General features: G+C 48.2%; 1 protein-coding gene across 6 annotated transcripts in view; it reads left to right on the top strand.

Annotated features, from left to right (window-relative positions):
• The window catches only part of Rbp (RIMS binding protein), a 401,872-nt gene that overhangs the window by 222,273 nt on the left and 160,251 nt on the right, over positions 1-19,348 (top strand). Inside the window, exon 1 of one of the 6 annotated variants that reach the window (XM_077653612.1) lies at positions 980-1,278. The exons of the other annotated variants lie outside the window; for them this stretch is intronic. The gene's annotated coding sequence lies outside the window, so the exon portion shown is untranslated. Of the gene's footprint in view, positions 1-979; positions 1,279-19,348 lie in introns of those variants that run through there. 6 annotated transcript variants of the gene reach the window in all.

Raw genomic sequence — 19,348 nt, 5'->3', positions numbered from 1 at the left:
CCAAGCTCAAAAAGTGCGCGTGTTCATGTTCTCCGCACTGCAACTCAGCAGACACCGTGGCACAACTTTCACTTTCAGCGTCGGAATTCGCTCGCTTACGCACCTCGGGTCGCAGGCACCCAAATGAACGCTCGTTTTTCTTTCCTCTATCTTACTTTCTTTGAGCGCGGGCTTTCCGGGGACGAGCTTTGGCCGCAAAATGAGCTGGCGTAGTCCCCGGGGGACCGAGGCGAGTGAGCATACGCAACAGGAAAGAAAGGGAGAGGGGTATGGACGAAAATAATAATAAAAGAAGAAAAAAGTCAACAACACTAAAGAGAGAGAGCGAGAGACAGCTGGTGGCGCGGCGAGTGACTGCTAGCGGGCGGCGTCGCCGCCAGCTCGAGTTATAGAAAGGGAAGTGGGAAGGGGTGCAGGACCCCGCGAGCCCCCGACGCGCACTGCTCCGCGTCGTTGTAATCGATTTCCAGCGAGCGCCTGCCGGCGTCGCGCGAGGATAAAAGGGGGGAAAAAAGAGAGCAGGGGGCGCTAGCGTCGAGAAGCCAGCGTCCGCCATCTTGCTTTAACGCCTCTCCTCCTCGTGTTCCGCTTCTCCCCCTGACTCCTCTTCCCCAAGGGGGCTTCTGAGAGGTGAAGGCAGAAGAGAGGATGTCGGCCACCTCCTCATCCTCTTGAAATCGAGCGGCGCCCCCTGTTGGCGAGAAAAGCGGGCTTTGGTGCCGCACGATACCGCGAGGCGGCGGAGCCGAACTCGCAGGCAGGCTAGGCCAGCAGGAGCTGCTGCGGCGGCGGCTTCACCGCAAGTAGGTCGCGCTAGGACTAAAAGGAAACCGACGCACTCGCGTGCTCCGCCCGCGCTCACCGACCGACTGTTTCCTCGCACCGAACTGAGCAAGAAAGAAGAAAAGAAGCGGCTTTGGTCGTTTTGCGAACAGGGAGGATTTCCGAGCGTCGAGCTAGCAGTAGAAGTGGTGGTGCTTTCTTTTTTTTCTGCCTTTCGTTTTTCCTTTTTCTTCCTCCCCGTGCTCGAAGTGTGCTGCTTCTTCTCCTCCTGTGTGTGTGGTGCGCGCGCCCTCTAGTAATACCACCGTCACCGCATTCGACGTCGCTGCCGCCGCCGCGGACGATTATAGTATCACAAGCCGCCTTCAAAAGCCCGCCCCTTACTCAACGTCCCCACACCGGCGTGGGCGGCAGAGTTCTTCGCACCGCCAATCCCTCACCCCCGCACCGACATCGACAGCAGCCGGCCGCCTTCCGAGCGAGGAGCTTGCTGCGGTGAGTCGCTAAGAATGAATCAAGGAGGGGGGGGCGCTTCTGGTTTTTGACCTCCCGGTGCGCGCGATTTCTCGCTCGAAAGAAGGGCATCGGTGCACCGGAGAAGGACGCCAAGTTTTGCCCGAGAAACTGCGCATCCTGCGAGTGCTGCAAATAGCGCCCGCAAGGTTGTTTCGCTGGCATGCAGGCGTGCACAGCGGCGAAGCAGCTACTCGCGGGGCCGTTTTTTTCTTCGCGCTTCGATCCTGCGCGTAAAGACAGGACACGAAGCCGTCGCTGAGAGCAAAAAGAAACTTCGTAAGAAGTTGAAGAAAAGATGATCGAACGATGCTTCTTATTTCGGTAGCTGAGCACCTTCCTTCACGCAAAAAAAAAAGAGAAAGCGAGGAATAGGAAGGGTTATGTTCCCTCCATACAGGCATTGTCGCTCGGACTGCAGGCCGGCCCTTTGCTGATCGATTCAGCGAGCGACAATGCCTTGAACGTCGCGCCACGCCGGCGAGTCGAGCGTTTGTTCTTCATTTTTTTCTCATCTCACGTTCCCTCTATTAGGTCGTTTCGTCTCCGCTTTCATTTTGCTTGCCCTGTGCTTTCACCCAGCACGCGTCCTCTCCTTCTATTCTTGTTGACCGAGTGAGGGTAACTTGGCGCGAGATGAGGAGGGGACAGACTGGGGGTTTCACTGTAAAATTGAGCAAAGTTTGCCTCGTCACGCTTGCACGGGCACCGTTACGCAACGCTGACGCACTGCACTACGTGGCCTGGTACGTGGCCTGGTACGGGCCCCATTAGTCATTATCGCGCTGCCTCGAGCCTCGCATGAGGGGCTGTGCACGTAGCCGCAGCGTCGTCGCGAAGGGCCGCACTTTGTTCAAGCCAGTTGACCGCTTTTGACTTCCTTCTGAACAGCGAAATAAGCGCGCTCATGACTTGAAGCTACTGTCATGTGACGTCACAAGTTACAAGCACTTACCACGTGTTCTCTCTCACCTACGAATAGAGCAAAGATAACAGTCCGTGTCGTGAGGAGGGGCGGAGGTGTTTGACGACACGGTGATACATCGGTGCAGGAATTTAGCCATACGATGACGTCAGAGAGAACGAAACAAATGCCGAGAGTGACGAAGAGCTTGGTTGGGAATTTTTGAAAAGGCAACGTAAAGTCACGAGCGGTGCTTGAAATGCATACCTCCATATTCTGAAACAAGCAATCGCGGCTGAATGCGAGAATCTCTGGAAGGTTGGCGTTTCTGAAAGAGTGATGATGTAGCACGCGTGAGATGCTCGACGCGTGAGACGACCACTCTACCTTTTCCTATGACTGAATTAAAATATGCACACAGCTTAACTCTGAGGTTCCTCTGGTGTCCGTGGCATGCCGATGTCGATTTGTTTGTGAAATCTATATAATTTAGATATCACGTGACATCACATAGCTTAGAAAGTTGCTAATCTTTCGCGTCGAGCCTCTTGCGTGGTAAATCCGGCCCGCCCACGTTTCCAAGAAAGCGTGGCAATCACGTTGCTTCAGCCGGTTTTCTGTTGCTTGTTTAGTTGGACACAGGGGTCTAGGGTGCAAAATAAGGCGTTAACACCGTTCACAGGCTCGTTCAAAAGTATTTAGGGCACCTGCTTTGCACTTGTGGCACCCGTGAGCTCTAATCCACTGTAGGGTGGAGAAAACAGTCGTCTTCAATTTTGAAGTCATTTCGGTTTTTAACGGGGCCTCATTCATAAGTGCCTTACAATAGAGATCAAATGCCAAACGATGTGTCCCGAAGACTTTTGACCGAGACTGTGCATGCAGAAATGTGCCGCGTGAAGAAAAGTTAGTCGAAGAATATCATAAAAAAAGTATGCGGAAATCAAGGGTACATGCGAGGGCAATGAGGAGCGACAGTTTTTCATAACCAACCTGCTTAAAAGTCTGGGATGAAGAAGCGCCTTCGTTGCCTTCTCTCAAAGTGATCGACGTATGACCTGTCACAAGTGCAAAAAATGAACTGTTTGCCGGCCACTCAAGGAATCCATTTTCTTCGTGAGTGCCCCTCTTATCAAGGTACATAATTTATGCCCAGTGGAAGAAAGTAAAAGATATGACGTATATCGTTGACGGTCCCCAGTTCTTCGCTAAAGAAGCCGGGGAAACACATTTCCGCTGATACCGCCAGTACCGACCGACCGGCTATGTAAACTCCTAAAGCGTAATTATATTTGTGCACAACGTCGCCTGAGGTCAAGCTTTTGCTGCGCCGCGTTTGGGTGCACAGCGTGTTGAGCAACCGTAAAAACACTGGCGCGACGAAATCGCTAAGATGACGCTAACTCTCAAAGCCATCGGTTTCTCCTGACGAGGGTTCTGGCTTTTTAACATCATTTTAGAGTAAGAAAAAAACAAGCTCGAGAACTGTACTGAGAGCAGGCGGTCTCTGGCCATTAAAAAATAAATGAAGTGCTCGCCGCGCTTTAGGCTAAAGTGATTGTCGACCCATTAAAGGGAGCGACTTGGTTGCCAAGTGGTGCCTAATTGCGTCTTTATTGGGCAAGCGGCAACGCTCACAGTAAAAAATAAATAAAAGAGGAGTTCTTGTATTGAGGAATTAATTTCGTTACTGGCATGCTTTTTTAATAAGCCAACGGCCGTCCAGCTCATTTTCGGAAGTTATAATGGGATATTTACGCGGCGAAGCCCTTATAACTGGTGCCACGTTGGTTAACAAGTGTTAACAAGCCGTAAACTGTAGGCTGTTTTGGTATAGCAATGTCCTGTGGCGGACAACTTCGGGTGCTTAAGGCAAAAAATAAAAAAATCCTCTCCAATCACCCACGTAATAAGAAACGAAGGTTAACTCTGTGACACCGCTTGACAAGCTGTGAAGGTGAGGATGTTGTGCCTGTTTTAAACCTTTATTGTAGAAATCACTCGTGTGAAGAACACTGAATATTTTGAATGGGTCGTTTGATTCATTTAGATCGAATACTTAACTGCGTCAACTTTATGGCTGCCTTTTCTTTGTTATTTATGCGGTAGTGTCCCTAGCAATTAGAATACTTGGCATCGTGTTCAGTGTGAAGACTTATCCTCGTTTAGCTCTTACTCTTCAGTCAGCTGGTGCGTATAAAAGTTTTTTTTAATTACCGAGCAATTTTCTGAAAGCTCCCAATTTCATACACTCTCGCAAAATGTTGTACTCCGGTTATTACTCTATAGCAGACGCTTTGGGTTTAGTGTGCTTTATTTATGCACCTACGACAAGTACGAAGCTCTAGAAGAACTTCTCGTTGGACTAGATGGTGCATGTTGTAGCAAAAGAACTATCCCGCAACCAAGACGAACACACGAAAGGACCACACAGGACTGGCGCTAGTCCTGTGTGGTCCTGTCTTGTGCTCGTCTTGGTTGCGCTTTAGTTCTTTTGTTATAACTGTGAGGCTGAATGCATAGCTCTAGTCCGGTGTGTTTTGGGGAATCCCTCAGGGCGGAATAAATATGTAATAGGGGAGTAATTGCGAGCATACACCCAAACACAGCCGTATGGCTAGCAATAAGTGGGTTGGCATAAATAAATGCTTAAATTGTGCTCTAAGTTTTATTTTGAGCCTATTTCTTGGGCTCTTGTTTGTTCTTGGTACAGAATACGAATACCATGGTGGGGCTTAAAAAAAATAAAAGATTATGGTTCTTGCCCATGCAAGCATTTGGTACAATGAGAATCGATACATTGTGCTGCCATCGTTTTTGTTAACTGCAATGAACTTATTCCTTTTCTCTCGAGGGAGGGCAATATGGCTCGGAAAAATATTGGGACCATTAAGCTCCGCGTTAAGTGTATGACGCGATAGCGTAATGGGTTAATTTACATATATGCAGAATTGGTGATTCTATACTTAACATTCATAGATCCCTGGGAGCCCTCACACCATTCCTGGCGCAGTGGTGCAGCGGTTAAGCGATGCGCCACTGCTCTGCGATGGCAGGTGCTGCCACCGATGGGCCTTCTGCGACCCAAGTTGCTTTTCTCGAGAGACCAGTCATAAACTACCACATGCCACTGTGGGCAGTTGGCTCAAAATCCGGTGGGCAGGCTGTGATGACGCCGCAAGACCATGTGACCACGGTTTTTCACCTGCCTCCTATGTTGCTTCTCTGGGGATTTTTCGTGGATTTTTTGCTCACTGTCAACGATGCCGAATTTTCTGAGACGCTGTCTCGTTAAAATAATTCCAATCTTTTATGCTTACTTCGATTATAGACGCATAAGAAGCCGTTGGGAATTTATTTCGTCGGTTTCCTTGCAATGAAAGTACCGGAGCGATAACAGGAAACAAAGAAAGTATTGAAAATTTCTTACAGTGAGAGCACGGCTACTGCTTCATAGTTGTAGAACAAGGTATTGCTTGATAGTTGTAGGCGTAGCTTCAACGACCTAGCATTCAGCACTTGTTAGTTCCGCAGCTTATTAGAGGCACGCAAAACTAAACGTGTACGAATTAAGGCTGCAGTAATATACTGCGTATCTAATAGTAATGTTCGAGTTGACACTGAATGTTTTATGTGCCTCACTCCTGCTTCAACGGCTTGTTCCACATTGAAGAAGCTGCATCCAACGCTTGCTGAAAAGGCTAAGAAACCATTAGTGCTTTTGATTTAATCTTTGATCGAACGGTAGCTTCGATCACCGCTCGACGCCTGTCGTAGAACGGCTAGAGCTATAGTGGACACAGTAAGACTAGCTGCAGTTCAATGATAATAATTCTAAATGCAACAAAATTCAAGTTGTTGAACGTTTTACGGCTTAATAATAATAATTGGTTTTTCGGGGGGGGGGGGGGGGGCAGGTGGTCGAAATTATTTCGGAACCCTTCACTACGCCACCTCTTTCTTCCTTTCTTCTTTCATTCCCTCCTTTATCCCTTCCCTCACTGCGCCGTTCAGGTGTCCAACAATACAGGAGACATATACTGGGGGAAAGGAAATGGCGCAGTATCTGTCTCATATATCGCAGGACACCTGAACCGCGCCGCAAGGGAAGGGATAAAGGAGGGAGTGAAAGAAGAAAGGAAGAAAGAGGTGCCGTAGTTGAGGGCTCCGGAATAATTTCGACCACCTGGGGATCTTTAACGTGCACTGACATCGCACAGCACACGGGCGCCCTAGCGTTTTACCTCCATAAAAACGCAGCCGCCGCGGTTGGGTTCGAACCCGGGAACTCCGGATCAGTAGCCGGGCGCCCTAACCACTGAGCCACTGCGGCGGGTTTTACGACTTTCAGGCTATATAAATATAATACAGGGAACAGCCACTGAACCAAACTGCCGGTCCCGTTTGCATTCGTTGTAAGATTTTGTTATATGAGCTTTATAGCGAAATATCATTTTCATTTGCTCTCGTTATAACAACTTTTTATTGCAACGCCACCGTCTGCATTGGTTCTTAGCCTTGTCAACTTATACTGCCAGTCAACCTGCCAGTCGTCTCGAGTGGATAGTCTAGACGTCGTAAACGAGATTTCGTCATGTGATTGAGTTGGCCTTTGCCTGCGGCGTTGTGATTTGAGACGCTCCAGTTTCCCAATTCGTGTCGGCAGATTGAAGGAGGGGCAGACAGCGCCCACATGTAATACAGGAAAAGACAAATATAGGGATAGATTGTTTTCTCTTTTGTGATCGCAGGGCGAGGCTCAAATCTCTGCCCGGGGGGGGGGGGGGGGGGGGGGGGTGGATTAAACACCACTGCACAGCTACGCACTTGCGCAAGCCGGCACTAACTGTTGCACTTAGTGCTTTCGTCAGAATGATGGTACGCGACCGATCGATTCGGTGAAAGCTTTCTCGGCGCCCCCCTCTATGCAAGAATAGAGTATTGAATTGTGGTCGGGGTTCTTTGCTCGGGACGATATCCTGCTGTTAATTAAAAATTCTGGCTGTTTAGCATTGCTAAAAGCACGGAATATTATGCGAAAGCACAGTTTTTTGTGGAAGGACACCACCGAAACGCACCTGAAAGCGCTATTGAGGGAGCCAGTTATGCGCGTCTTCAATTTTTTCATCGTCTATGCCAATTTACCCAATGTACGCCGGCGGCCTATGCTCGAGTGCCGTGTTTATGCAGCAGTGTTGCCGACGCCAACGCGTATTACTCGAGTGCCTTGTTTCTTCCACAACTTTGTCCATGCCAACGCATGCAGCGCATATCTCTCTCTGTCACTACCACCACATAGCTCAAAGCACGAATATTGGTTGGATAGCAGTGTATTAGTTGATGAAGAAGACGATGTGCAATGCGCACCGCGAGAGTATGTTGCAGTTTAACACAAGGCCTCTTCGGCTGCGGTAGTTCGTGTGCATAGAACATTGCTTCACTGTAATAAATGTGATCTTTAAAAAAAGAAAGCGGCGATAGCTAAGTGCTCTCGCGCAAGGGCCAGCGAAGCTAATCTGTTCGCGCCGTCGCGGTTTCGAATGTCAGTGGCGCATATTTGGTTAATTTATTTTTATTCTTTTTTTCACTTGGAACACACACACACAAACGTGGCAAGATTTTTGCTCGGTGTTTACCCGTCGGAATATTGCTATCGCACTGATAAGAGATCACTCACCAAAGTTTTAAAATTAGAAAACGTCTTGCATAGACGCGGATCTTACTTCTTCGTACCCAGCTAGCCTGAAGGATGCCCGGCCAGAAGAAATGGCGGTTCCAGCTCGAGCCGTGCGGCGAGCATAAAGGATTTTTACGCAGACGTGCCTTGAGTCACGAGTGAGGATGGGCGAGCATATCCTCCTTCGGACTGAATTGGAATGACAATGGGCCTGGTTCATGCACACATACAAATACGCGAGATGCGAAGGAGACGATGGCGCAAGCCTCAGGGGAGTCACAGTCGATTGTCAATGTCGTTGCCCTCCTTTCTTGTGCGGACAGCAGCGTGATAGAAAAGGGGAGCACTTGGTCTTGACATCGTCACTAGCTGCCCAAAAAGATGCAGTTGACATTCAGTCGGTCCCTTGGGACGTGACATTGAGAGCGGAGCTTGGAGCAGAATACTCTCTAGACAGGGCGACTCTGTCCGAAGGAGGACATCTGGGTCTATGGCGAAACTGTTGAACCAGCCGTGCTAAGTAGTAGTAATAAAAAGATTTATTTCAGTAAGGCAGAATTGGGACGTAGGCGGCGCGGGGAGATAGATACAGAGCTTCAGTGACCGGTCTTTCTTAGTCCAGTATTCTGTTGGCCTCCACCGTTGCCTTGGCCATCGTAACCAGCATGAGCTATGTGCTCGGGTCGGAGCCGATCAGGAGGGCCGCCCGCTGGCATAGACTATGGCTATAGATGCGCATGATGAGCAAAGCTATCCTTTGCATTTCCTACTTTGTCTGTCTGCAGAAATGTTCCTCGCTTCCTGTCCTTATTTCTCTTTTTACTAAATAATTCCCAACACGCCTTGTGCTAACGTCGACGAAGTCGAGATGTTATTATATGGTTATTGAGTTTCCTATCCTTCCTAGATAAAAGTTAGGCGTGCCGTACAGCATAAAAAAATACGTAAATATGTACGTTCCTAACGATGGCTAGTATTACTTAAAATAACTCAGAAATGCTACAGAAATTCGAAGTACATGCTGTTTGCGACATTTTCACTTTTGCTTCCCCATGCAACCTCCTTCGAATTCGCTCCCATGGCTCCGGCTGTCGCTTTACAAGGTGTGGCAACACGCACTGTTCGTTGTCCCTGCCTGTGTCATCGGTGAGGACAACGCCACGATGTCTCCGTAAGGCGATTACCGTGCTCTAAGCAAAATGGCCATATGAGGGTCCTGTCGCCGTGGTTTAGATAGATGAGCAGTCCAGGGCGTCTACCGTACTATGAAGTCATCCCATTATATCCCCAACCTTCGAAGTCACCCCATTATATCCAGCCCCTTTCCACTTGATGTCTTGGAAACAAATGTCCTGTGACATGAAACGTAGATTCGGCCGCAACAGTAGTCCTTTTGTCGAGGCAAACTTCGAAGAAATGCTGCGAAAGTTTGCATATACTAGCATAACGCTTGCGTTAAATTCTTGAAGAAGTTAAAAACGTGCTATTAAAATAATTAATTCTGCTCGCAGAGTAGAGCACCGCTCCGCTTCTACCGACTCAGAGGCAGACTCCACGTTTTCGGCCCAACAATATCCAAGCCAAGTACTCAACCTCATCTTCCCGGCATTCCCGAAATGGATAAGATGCTCTTAAAGAAACTCGCATTGACGACGGGGTTAGCTTTCCGTTTAGGTAATATTGCTAAACTCTGCGGGCCACTCCACTGGCACGAAGACATGAGCGGCGCTCGGGTGATCACAGCTTCGATGCATGAACCGGGGCCGCCTATTGGACGCTGTTTAGTGTGACTCAGATCTATCTCACATAGATAACGCCACTAATTTATGATTATAAAACACTTTTCTGCTTTTGTGGAGGAAAAACAGAAATGAGGAGGAGGGAGAGGAAAAGCGAAAACACAAAACGCAAACACGAACTCGGTCATCACAAGGCAGCTGCTAAATTAAATGAGGCGACCTAATTCCTCCAAACGCGTCGCTTCTCAGGAGGCTCGCTGCTCACAATGAATTTCGGGGTCGAAGCCAATTACTTTGCCTTCAACGGAGGGAGGAGCGGGACGGGGAGAACAAGTGGCAGACACAGTCGGGGCGAAGAGTGGTCGAAACGCGGTGGCTGGCGACGTAATGGTGCGGGATACGATCGCGAGCGAGAATCGCGTCCCTGCTGGGAGCCTTTGGGAGCCAATCCCCAGCGCCCGGCAGAGGAGCCCGTCTGGCCTCCTTAAGAAGGCGACAAGGCGTCTGGAACGCTAGTCAAGAGATCCCTGGAACAAAAGTGGAATACGAAGGGATAGAAATTAGCTACTTGCGTATGAGTGACGAAGATAAAACTTTACGGTGCTCAATGAGAAAGGGGTTCAGTGGCGAAACGGGGGAGTTAAAGGGAAAGGTGATGATGATGATGATGATGATGATGATGGGTTTCTATGGCGCAAGGACATCTATGGACAAAGAGCGCCATGACACAAGGTATTTTCTTTTTCTCAAGGTGGGGTCAAAGACCCATTTCCCAAGAATTTCACCCATGATAAGCCGAGCACCAGAGCAGGGGAAAGCTGGTACCCATTGTATCACCGGTGGGTACCCGGCGGCACTGGGGATCGAACCCGCACCTCCCGCATGCGAAGCGGATGCTCAACCACTTGTCCACCGCTGCGGTAGAGGGAAAGAAAAAGATGTGGCGTTCGAGGAAGAGGGAGCAATTTGCCAAATGAGAAGCGACGTGTAGAGAGAAGGCAGGAAGACGGGATTCTTGACAACGCAAAACAGAATGAACAAAGGTGGAGGAGGGGCCTTAGTCCTCTACAGACAACGTTCTTGCAAGAGGACTTGTCTTCGTGTGGGCGAAAACAAGCCCTCTTGTCGAAATTTTTGGTCAGCATACCGAGCACCGCCCCCCCCCCCCCCCCCCCCCCGCCCCCCCCCCCCAATCTCGCCTCTTACGCGAGGTGTGACCACTTTATTTTGTATTGCTAAGTGAAAAGTAGTTAGTCGCAGCAATGGGAAACCGCGCGCAGAATAGGTTGGTGCAATAGACATGCTATAGATAGGATATTCGGCAGACGAAGAGTCCACTTGTCATGTCCTGGACAGCTGATTATTGTTTCACAGTTATCTAACACTCAACTGAAAGCTACAGCTTCCCATGCATATCAGGGGCGGTGAGCTCTCCAAGCTTTGCACTCCTCAATACGGTTCGTGTGACAGGGTGGCCCTTGACTTTACTTGTCGGGATCGCCTTCCGTGCATGCGGCAGTAAAAAGTGTCAGCCAGTCGCGAGTTCTTTTAACCGCGAACACGATTGAAAATTCTGTGTGCGCCAGGTGTAGCGTCAACAAATTGTGTTAAGTCAATCAAAATTGGTTCTAAGAAAAGCAAATGGCGCAGTAACAATCTGTCTTCTCGGAGGACACCTCAAATGAACAGGCAGGAAGGTGGGAATTGAAGAAGAACGAAGCAGGTGCCGTAGTGGAAGGCCCCGGAATAATTCTTTAACATGCACTGACATTGCCCAGAACACGGGTGCCTTTTGCGTTTCGTCTCGTGACAAAGTCATCCAATCAATCAAATCAATGTTTATTCCCATTAAATTGTACACAAAAAAGTCTTGTGGTCATTCTAAGTGCACAGTGTTTGTTAGTAAACCAGGCAGCACGTGAAACATCTTTTAAAGGTATATGGAGCGTTATACGTCTTAAAACTAGAAAATAACTAACACAAAAAGAATGAGGTACTAAGTTTCCTACTCAGCAAACTAAAGAATGGGAACTCATGCATTACAGAACCAAGTTGAACAGCACGTTTTTACTTCTCTCATCATTTTACATCGCGATTTTATATCGCGCAGTGTTTCACTAAGTGATTCAATATATCAGGCACATAATAATTTCTTGTTTTCTTTCTATAGTGCGGAAATTGCTCAAATCACAGGTCCACTGCCTCTTGCTAATCTGCCCTGAGAGCTTCAAGACTTAAGACGGGGTTGCTTGCATTCGCATGTCACCGCCAGCGTGTATGCTGCAAAATAGTTCATATATACGTTGGTTAAATTCAGTGTTTTTAAACTTTGGATTTAAATGAGTTAGATTGTAACGTTGTTCATGTGCGCCGTTTACACAACTTCTCGTGTTTATAAACAAGACCGCTAGCGTGAACCAGGAAAAGGTTGGCGCCAGCCAGCGGTCTTGCGTGAAGGCCGCTACTTTACTGCCGGGAACGAACGGGCGCTCTCCTTCAAATCAAGTGGGCCCATCGCGGTAAGAAACCGAAGAGGTGGGGAAAGGGGGGCTTTGTTGGCGGAATTATGAGCGGTGGCACGCAAATTGGTCCCCGTCGTGCGCTGCATCAGCGACTCTGACCGAGGACGGGGCCCGAGGCGGCGGAGTTTCTCGCGCTGCCTCTTGGCGTTGGCCCTCGAAAGCGGAGGAACCCCGAGGATCAATAATGCACTGCGCCGTTTAAGGACCGGCCTCCAAGTACGAGGAGGAATTTCGGGGCCCAGCGCCGCTCCTTGCCGCGCCGTTTATGCCGCGTGCTGTGTGCAGCGTCGAGGTGTTTGCGCTGAATCACGCACCTCGATTAAAGACGACGTCGTCTTTTAATGCTATAGCATTTGGGAGCCAAATTGCATCGCCGGTCGTAAAATTCGCCCTTGGTTGGAAGAAGTGACGTCACGAGACCGAAGTTTTCGATTGGCTGGAGAGGAGTGACGTCACCAGACGAGAGCATTCCCGTTGGCTGTAGGAAAGTGACGTGACTTCCGATCTCTTGACGTCACTCCCCTAAAGCCAATCAATGGGAATGCTCCCGTTTGGTGACGTCACTCCTCTCCAAGAGCATTCTCATTGGCTGGAGGAAGGTGAAGTCAGTTCCGATATGGTGACGTCACTCCTCTCCAGCCAATCGGGAACTTCGGTCTGGTGACGTCACTTTCCTCCAACCAATGGGCGAATTTTATGACCGTCATTGCATTTTGGCCTCATGGAGCTTCTAACGCTGTTGCGTTAAATGATGAAGCTTCCGATTGGCTGGAGAGGAGTGACGTCACCAGACGGAAACATTCCCATTGGCTGGAGAAACATGACGTCACCAGATAGGAAGTGACGTCACTTAATATGGCCCCCTTCATGAAAAGAAGCTGCGCTTGGAGTGGTTACACAAGCGTGCCCGGCCCTTGCCGCATATAAAAGGACTCTCGAAGTAGTAATTGCCACAGCATGGGAATGTGAGCCGAGTGTTATAATAAAATGCCGAGAATAATTTAGTGAACGCAACTCGCCCACGGGGTCTTGCCGTTCATAATTCGACGGAACTTGGAAGTTTGTTGTACAGTGGCACAATATGCGCGTGAGAAATGCTGAGCATCCCTAGCAAATTAAAGTTGGGCAATAATTTGCCTGAGAAACACCGTGCGGCTTTCTCCGTAGTTAGAGCTGCCGTCATCAAATCAGCGTCCAGTGTGAGGGCACCGCCTGCACATGAGAACGCTTCGTTGCTGACCTTTGGAAGCAGTGAACTCGACTGGGAAGGTGCCGCGGGTGATGGTGAATCTCACGTTTGTATGAGCATGAGATTTTTTTTTTCCTTATCTAAATTATATTAGAAGCAGCTTAGATTTGGGGCAGTTTAAAGCAGCTGCCTCGAACTGCTGCTGGGGCGGTCGGTCGCCGTATTTCACAATGACATGCTCTCTCGGCCAATCTGAAAGGAGCAGAGAGCCTGTCCGGCTTTTTTCTAAATTCACGGATACGTTGAATTAATAAAGTCATACGCACGAAAAAGAAAAAATTTCTTCATTAACAGCCTGGAGTTCTGAAGATGGCCGAGCAAATAGTGTGTTAACATTTCAATTACTTATTTCCTTTGGTGTCTGCCTTGTATTTTTTGTCCCCTCCGAAGAAAGCAGCTACAAAGTCGTCACATCGTTTGTTCATCGTTTTCTCGAGGCGTTAAAAGCAGTGTGCTGACCGCTAGTCGTCAGGCGGCTGCGGTGAACTTGAAACTTTAATATATTCACGTTATCCTTCTTCGGTCGATCTCGGGTTGCTCAATTAATTGCGCCAGAATAAGGGCGAATTCCTCTTTTGGCGCACGAAACTTCTCGAGATTTAAAAGCAATAGGGGGACGAAATCTGGACGGTGATTTCTCCACCCACCGAACTGCGCTGGCTGGACTTCGAAGTTTCATTAGAAAGTGACCACTGAGACAGATTGCTTCTTATGTGCGCCTCGGTATGTTACGAAACGACGAAGGCGAAATCGAGCGCATATTTTTTTCCTAATAATGAAAATAAGGCTGGTTGGACAATCATTCTTGACCAGCAAGAAACTGACTAAGAGAATGGCAGTTAATGATAGCCTTGAAAATAATAAAAAAATAGTTACGCGATAAAACTTCAGTTCTGAAATTTTTTCCGGGCTGGCTTACGTATAAGGCTTTTCTCCTCTAATGCTTGCTACATTAATGCTTCCTCACTTTGATTAGCTTTTCCTTTCCTTATGCAAGTACTTATTCGAAGTTTTCCATGGGTACGAAGCTTCCACATGAAGGTCTTTTTAATTCTGCTTGCTTTTATTTACGCACATTCTGCGCCTGTTGTGTGATGAATACTTATGATGGAGGCGAAGTGTATTGAGACTTAACACCAGGCGATCGAAGTTACCTTTAGAGCACTCTATTACTGGGTATTGTCTATCTCGCTGTGTCGTTATGGCAGGTAAAGAGACATATAGCCTTCAAGCTAACCATAAGGACGCATGGAGGGCAGGTTACTCATGGCCTTTGTGCAGAACTATAGAGCCACCACTTTAATGCTTTTTTAAGCTCTCAGATAGCAGTGACTGTCGGAGGGATTGCGCATGATGTATTCTTAGAAAGCAAGCCATTACAGGTCTTACCTGTAGCTCCAGCGCTATATGGTTTATAGAGGGTGACATTCTTAACTTCAGAAGATTTTTATTTCAGAAACTGTGAGAGATACGTCGGTGCAGTCAGTTCAGCTTGACTATACTACAAGGCGGACTTAATATACCTTATCGGGGTCAATAATTACGCAATTAATTAACTAAAATTAACGTATAAACTTTTTTATTTTTGATTCCAGGGGGAAAGGTCATATTTCAAAATTGATGGCCATAAACATCGAAGGTCGGCCCTGTTTTTCAATTTTTTTATTCGACAGTGTGGTTCGAAATATCGAACGTCAAAAACACGCATTTGAAAGCATGTTGCGCTGGCTTTTCCGCATTACGTAGCTATAAAATGCCGTCACTGCGCGCGTAATTTCACTGAAATAAAGTAATCTTCTACATTTTATAAATATGTGATGCGGGAAAACAACTCAACCAACTTTTAAAAGAATATTTCTGACGTTCAATATTTCGAACCGCATTGCCGATTAAGAAAATTTAAAAACACAGCTCACCTTCGATGTAGACGGCTATCAAAGTCGCACTGTAACCTTCCTCCTAAAATTGAAAATAAAAAGTTTATTAGTTAACTTAGTTAATTAATCGTTCCATTAATGATCCTTATACGGTGCATAATGTCCGCTTTGCTGTGCAATCCAGTTCAAGAGACTCCACTGACGTATCTGTCATAGTTATTAGAATAAAATCTGTAGAGGTTAAAACAACTCACCTCGCATATACAGGGTATGCAGACTTGCGTATTTAGTACGCACTGTTTATGCGGTAAACTGCGACTTGCTTCTCGAAAACAAAGAAGAATCATCTGGATAACGGCCGATGGCGTCGAAGCAACAGTACGCCGGATACCCCGAAAAACGGCTTGTTCGGGCTTCTACTTCCTACGTCAACGCGCAAATCGTGTTGCTGTCAAAAAAAAAACAAAAAAACAGATGGGAGACAGGGAGACCCGAAAAGCGCGGACAATAGTCTACAGGTTCAAGCAATGTGACCGGGAGCATTTAGTGTGCACTGGATAAACATATTTAACTTCTGCATTGAACTCAAGAGTGCATTAAATGAGTCGCGAGCCTAGACGATAACTGACTTGAAAATAAACTAGGGACAGGGTTGTCAGTCACTTCAAACGAGTAATCGTTGACTGCACGTAGTAATAAAATGTCCTATTTTATATCGGCTTGACCTGGGCGTCTTAGAAGACCGTAAATATTGAAAAAAAAATTCTACTGGCGACCCCAGTCTTTTATGATTCAAGCATAATAATAATAATAATTGGTTTTTTGGACACCTGAACCGCGCCGTAAGGGAAGGGATAAAGGAGGGAGTGAAAGAAGAAAGGAAGAATAGGTGCCGTAGTGGAGGGCTCCGGAATAATTTCGACCACCTGGGGATCTTTAACGTGCACTGACATCGCACAGCACACGGGCGCCTCAGCGTTTTTCCTCCATAAAAACGCAGCCGCCGCGGTCGGCATAGACTCGGTTTGCGTACATGTAACGGGTATTGTTGTTCAGGATGGCAACGAAGAAGGCATTGAATCGATTCTTAGATAGAAACGGCGGACACATGAAGAAAAAAGGAATTCTGAAGCAGACCGAGAAATAACGTGGAGCAGTATTGAGAGATTGCAATTTGGGAAAATACAAAAAAAACAAAAGAAAAACAACCCCTTCGTCTGTATATAAAGGACTTATCCAGCACGGACTTCCCGTTCTTCTGCGCAGAAAGTGCTCAATTTCGAACGACGAATGGAAGCCCGGCTTCATGTCTCGTCTTGTATAAGGCGACGCGCGGAGACGTACTTATATCCTCCCCCCTCCCTTCAACCAGACGCTACGTCCGACGAGTGCTCGGTCTGTACTGAGCCGTCGCGTCTGTGCAAGACGCACTCGCTATTACCATAACATCGATCGGGGCCCCGATAAGAGACAGCGGGGCGGCGTTCAGAATGGGGCAGCACCGGAAACAAGAGCCAAAACAGGTCGCCGAGGCCTAGTATGCCTCGCCCTCAAGTATATAGTCCATTAGGGACGCGACGGCTTTGGCAAAAAAGGATCCCGATTGCGATGGAAGCGTCGCCTAGCGGGTCTGGTCGTCACTGGGCAACCAAGTTTGGGAACCGCGACGTACAAGGTTTGAATAAGGAAGAGATCAGCAACGCTTCGAGGATACAAAGTCATGTTGCTGTGGCTGTTGGTGAAGCCAGTTTTTGTTTACATCCGCTGCCAGTAAGAACAGGCATCTATGGCTGTATTTATTGATGCACTAGTGTACTCGTGACAAGTTGACGGCTGGGAGATGTGTTCGCCAAGCGTAAGCGTAATGATAGAGCTGAAGGCTAGAGGACTGGTTGGGACGACGGCTGTGTAGCTTTGGAATACTACTCGCGCGACAGGACGTTGACGAGGACAGACCAATCGCTGAATGTATTAGCGGAAAGAGGTAGGCTGATTGCATATTAACGAACATTGCTGAAAGGAGTGGCGATGCAGTTGTAAAATGCTTCAGGGACATCCGTCGATTCAGTAGTTGTGGCTGTGAGAAAAGCTGACTGTTGCCCGTCAGGAAAATGTAACGAGTAATTATTGCACCATTCTATTTTTTTATTCTTTTCTATCGTCTAGAGCGCTGCGCGGATCCGTAAAGAAAATGTGTAAAAAAGAGTTATTTAACCACACAGGTTCCGAAACTCGATATTTAAGTGCTGGGCTAAATCGTGGCCAGTTTTCGTAGGAGACGATACGGAGGCGTCACCTATTATTTGAGTGAAAAACTAGTTGCGATAGCCTGCTGCTTGTATCTCTCCACCACAGCCATGTCTTGGCCACCGCTAAGTAGTTCATGTCGCTGCCGTAAGTGGCGCCACTGTCAGCTCTCCCATAAGCTTCTGACCAATGGGAGTGCCGCATTTTGGCACACATAGCCTGTGGGGAGTTCACTAACTGCATAGTCAGTGGGCTGTGACCCATGCTCTGTTTCGAGTCATTTAAAAACGGCCCTGTCGACTTAACGCTGCGCCAGATGTCGCACCGTCCAGCAGAGGTCGTCGCTGACCTGAATGGCCCGGTGCAAAAAATAGCCGGAACAATCGCGTCCGTGAAAGTAGAGAATAAAAAGTAAGGTAGGCATTGTGCGCGAATGAATGGACCGTGCGGCGTACTTGGAAGAGGAACAGGTGGACACTTCGACGTGCCCGTATAACAGGGCCACGTCGAGTGCCCTCTCCCTGTCCACTAACGGAGGGCTCGTGTGCAGTGTGTTGACCGAATGATAAGAGAAGCGGACGTGCTTGATAAGCAACAGTGGGCCTAGGTATAAATCTGGCCCAGGAATAAATCTGGGCCCGAGTGGACACACTGTACAACAACGAGATATACTTCCACGCAACGCTTTACTCATTGCGGATAAGTCCGCTGTAGCCTACGTGGCGCCACTGTAGGGCGTTTGGGTCACGTTGGTGGAGCACACTAGCACCGCTCTGAGGCGGCATTCTATCTGCAGCGGTGTTGTGCATTGTTTACAGTCTTGGCTTTTTTGCGGTTTTTATTCGTAACTCATCGTATAAATGCCTCTTGGGCAGTAATTTTGGTACACTGATCGACTCCATTCTGCGTTATGCTTGGTCGCACTTGGAGCGTCTCTATGCGCTATAACGTCGCACCACCCGCTACTGCAGTACCTGCGTTCTACGCTTTGCATTTCGTATGCCATGCATATATCTGCATGCCTTTTGTTGCGTTAGCATTAGAACCCTCGTCAACGCAAAAGGTGTCCGGCGTTCGCGGCCTGTGAAGCCTTGGGGGTGCGAAGGCAAAGTGCAGAGAGGGTAATTCAGGAGGGAGAGGGAATGGGAGAGAAGAGAGAGGGAAGGAGAATATAGAGAAAGAGAGGGTGACTCAATGGGAGGCGACGGGTGGCCACAGCGAAACCGCGGTCTCCAAGCACTGTGGATACTATCTTGCCAGCAAACATTGGCAAGCGTTCTACAGTATGCCTAATTAGGCGTGAGGTGTTTTTAAAGCCTCATTTGTGAAGCTTCTGTAAGGCACGAGCACACTGTGACGGGCCGTCTTACTCAGTGCCTGCCAATCGTGGTGGCTGACGGGGAGAGCTTCAGCCAATCACGAAACGCACTTTACGTGAGAGGCGTCTCTGGGACCAAGCTCAATACTCCTCTCATCCTGTCGAAGTCGCGCCTCGCACGTAATCGCGGTTGACCACCATGCCACCGTTCCCTCTGCTCTGCATAGCGCTTTGGTTTTAATGAGACACTGGGGGCGAACTGAAGCTTGCCTGTGTGGATATGTCGCCGTGCTCTAATAATAAAGAGGCTACTTTCTATGAAAACTGAGCTTTCGTAAGCTAGCATGCATTGAAAACTGAAATCGAGCTGTCCCCGATACCGGCAGTTTCCGCAATCAATCAGTGGGGACGTCATGACAATTTCAACTCGGGTCTCTGAGGCTGTGTGTGATACACTGCCATTCACTTCGAAACGGCGATCACGGAGTACGTTTCGGCCTTGCCATCACGAATTTAAAT

Source organism: Amblyomma americanum, chromosome 2 (genome assembly GCF_052857255.1).
Source record: "Amblyomma americanum isolate KBUSLIRL-KWMA chromosome 2, ASM5285725v1, whole genome shotgun sequence".
Classification (NCBI taxonomy): domain Eukaryota; kingdom Metazoa; phylum Arthropoda; class Arachnida; order Ixodida; family Ixodidae; genus Amblyomma; species Amblyomma americanum.
This window is presented reverse-complemented; position numbering and strand designations above follow the sequence as displayed.